Raw genomic sequence first — 3498 nt, forward strand, 5'->3', positions numbered from 1 at the left:
CTCAAAATCATCAAGAACATCAACTCAAACAAAAAAACAATTTGAAAAATCAACCAAACTCATAACTCGACTTTGGTATTCCGGGCATCAAATAATACAAATTTATAGTCAAATCGACTGGGAATCATCATCTAAAACTACTGGTAACATCAAAATCAACCCAGAATCATTTAAAAACAAAAATCGATTTTCAAGAATAAAACATAAAAATCGACTTTTCGATTTACTGTACCTCAGATCAAGATATTGGTATCAATGGAAAGCTCTCTTCGAGAGGAAGATTTTGGTTACTAGCACGTCTGATTTGGTTTCCAGAATCGATCAAAAACCGTGTTTGAAGTTGAGGAAGAAATTCTCACCCCCAAAGTTGTTCTTGGTGTTTATGAATTTTCTGAATTTTTAATAAAATAAAATGAATAAATTAATCCTATTCAGCTATTTATATTAATTCTGAAATTATATCCCCAAAATAAATTAAGGTTGTTTTTATCCCTAAATTACAATAATTAAGCCCCAAAATAATAATTAGGGGGAATAATTTTAAAATCGGTAAAATACAAAATTAATGTCAAAATTTCCCAAAAATTGCGAATAATTCAAAAATGTAAAAATAAAGGATATTTGAAATACGAATAATTTTATAAAAATAAAAACATCGATTTTGTGGGGTTTGTCGTCCCGGTGGGGTCCCGGTCCGTTGATTTTTGAAAAACGGAAATGATCCCTAAATTACCAAAAAATCCCGAAAACACGTAAAATACATTCAAACACACATAAAATAAAATAAAACGGGTATCTTAATAAAGATGCTGATAAATACGCATCCTGATTGCAGATAAGTTCATATAATTGCAATTTAAACATATTTTTAATCAATCGAAAAATTTTCTGGCCCGCACAGAAACACACATAACGGATATAACCTCTCATATCATGGCATTAATTACTTTAAATTTATAAAACACACAATATTTATTTATTTAACATATAATATTCACATAATTTGCCCGGTTATTACAACATACTGATCAGTCATGGCATAATATTTACGTGCTAGTATCATCATATACATAGACATCATGTGAATATACAGAAAGCTCTTCATAACAGTTCGATCATAAATCAACATAACAGCATGCATATTAAATCTCACACATAAACTATATCACATACATACATGGCAGATCTAATTCATGCTTAATTTATTGAAAAACTGTTAAACACGTAACCAAATCATCCCATTATACACATAGCTCTGATACCATTGTTAGAGATTCGAGAATATAAACGCAGCGGAAAATCAAAAATTTTGAATCCCTACCTCGGGGTCTATGTCAATTAAACGGATGATTATGGAGAATAGGATCATGTACCTTAATAAAGTTTTCCTTCTGAATATGATGAACGTTCTTATATTGATGAACCACAGCAGCCCTAAACCTAAACCTAATAGGCTTCTAATATATAATTATTAAATTCGAATTCTAATATATAATTAATCAAGTCTCACTTAATTAATTTAATAATTAAATTCGATTAATAATAATAAAATATTTAAATTCATAATTTAAATAATACTCCATTTAAACGTTCTTTGTGTGACCCTTTAGGTTATTATTACGTTGGCAATAATTTTATTTTCAAATAATAAAATTATAAAAAATGAGTGGCATCTAGTAATACATCATTGCTACCCAAGTAATAATAATAATTGGTGATTCAATTAAACCTTTCGTAAATAATGTACAATGTAATATAATCCATTTAGCCTTATATTATAGATCAAACTCGAGGCATGCATTGTATCATCCTCTGCAAGCGTTTAATCCTTCTTTCATTTATCAATGAGTAAACTATTAAATAAATCACTATTTGAGCACGGCCATGCATTTTATAGTCTTACTCAATCAAGAGGCCAATAATATCACTCCTTTAATAAAGGAGGGCTAAATCCCATCTAGATCATTCATATTTCTCATACGATTCATAATATACCCAATGACTACTTTTATGATTACCCGGTCAAGGATAACTTTCAATAGTATCAAAGTATATTAATTCTCGTATAGAAATATAATGATTTCAGGTGTAAGGACCAATACATCATTATCATTGTGAGATTAACTTAGGACACATTAAACATGTAGTATCTCACAACGGGTCAATCCAGCACCATGTATACATGTGCCTGTGTTTTGACTTTAGTATCACCATACCTATGATCAATGAGATGTGATCATCAATCAACAAACACACTAGTCTTAACGTATTTATTATTGTCCCTTAATAATAATACTCGACTAGGGACCTTTAGGAATAATAATACTATTCTCATAATCTCATTTCTAAGTCACGTACTTAAAGATATAGATTTACATATTATATTCCAAGGACATTTATTAATCTAACAATTTTGTCACAAAAAATAAAGATACAATAAATTACGAAATAATAATCCATAGAATCATAATTAATAATCCAAATGTTTCATAATATAAACACAATAGTGTTGTCTTTGGGGGCACAAACACTAACATTAAGATCATCCACATTGAACGTCCCAACTCTAGGGATGGTTTGAATATTGAGTTATTGGGGTTGTTGTTGTTCCCCCTTGGTTACCCCCCGGGTGTATCGGTGGATCTTGTCGCCCCTCGCCCTGAGGTTGTGGCTGTGATATATTACCATCCTAATTTTGAACCCCCCCTTGCGCACGAGGTATCTCTTGATCGTGTCTCTGCGCCTCGTCATTATTTTTCAACCTTTCTTGAATTTGGATATCGTCTCCATCATGAGAACGCGTCATCGATCCATTACCCGTAGCACTGTATGAAGCTATAGGAACAATGACAGGAGCTTCTTCGACTGAGGGTGCGCCTTCACGCCTTCCATGATACAGCGCCCTTCCCCGACCATTGCTTTGTTAACCGCGGCCATGGCTTCCAAATCTTCCACATGGAGGGGCACGCTCGTGTTCGCGGTGCCTCACCCTACCATCCCTTGGGTATATAGGGGGCACACGCATTGTGTCACGGGGCCTCGCATCTCCATCATTACCTTCCTTCTGCCATTCCAATAGCAACATCTTTAGATCATCATCTTCCAACCTTATTCCAAGTCTTCTCTTCAGGGTTGAAAAGTCTCTTCTTTCCTCACCCTGATTCTGTATATTATTCGCACGACGGCACTCATCCATTGTGCGTCCAAACCTATAGGGATATGGAGCAACCTGATTATCGGCATGAGGCCTCAGTCTCTTCGTCAACAAGTTCTACAATAGGCTTGACATCGACAGAATACTCCAAGCGCCGCCAGGTGATTCGAGGATTTCCTCTGTTAGCTTGGGCACGAAAATCATGGGCGTTTACTTCAACCATGGGAGCTTTCTCCACAGCATGACCATGGCGGGGGAAACGGCGACCTCTCCTTGTCTTGAGACGTTCCACCATGCTCACCCTTGAATTGAAGTTATTCAAGGTATCTCCCACGCGATACAGC

The sequence above is a fragment of the Apium graveolens genome, chromosome 4 (assembly GCF_009905375.1).
Source record: "Apium graveolens cultivar Ventura chromosome 4, ASM990537v1, whole genome shotgun sequence".
Classification (NCBI taxonomy): Eukaryota; Viridiplantae; Streptophyta; class Magnoliopsida; order Apiales; family Apiaceae; genus Apium; species Apium graveolens.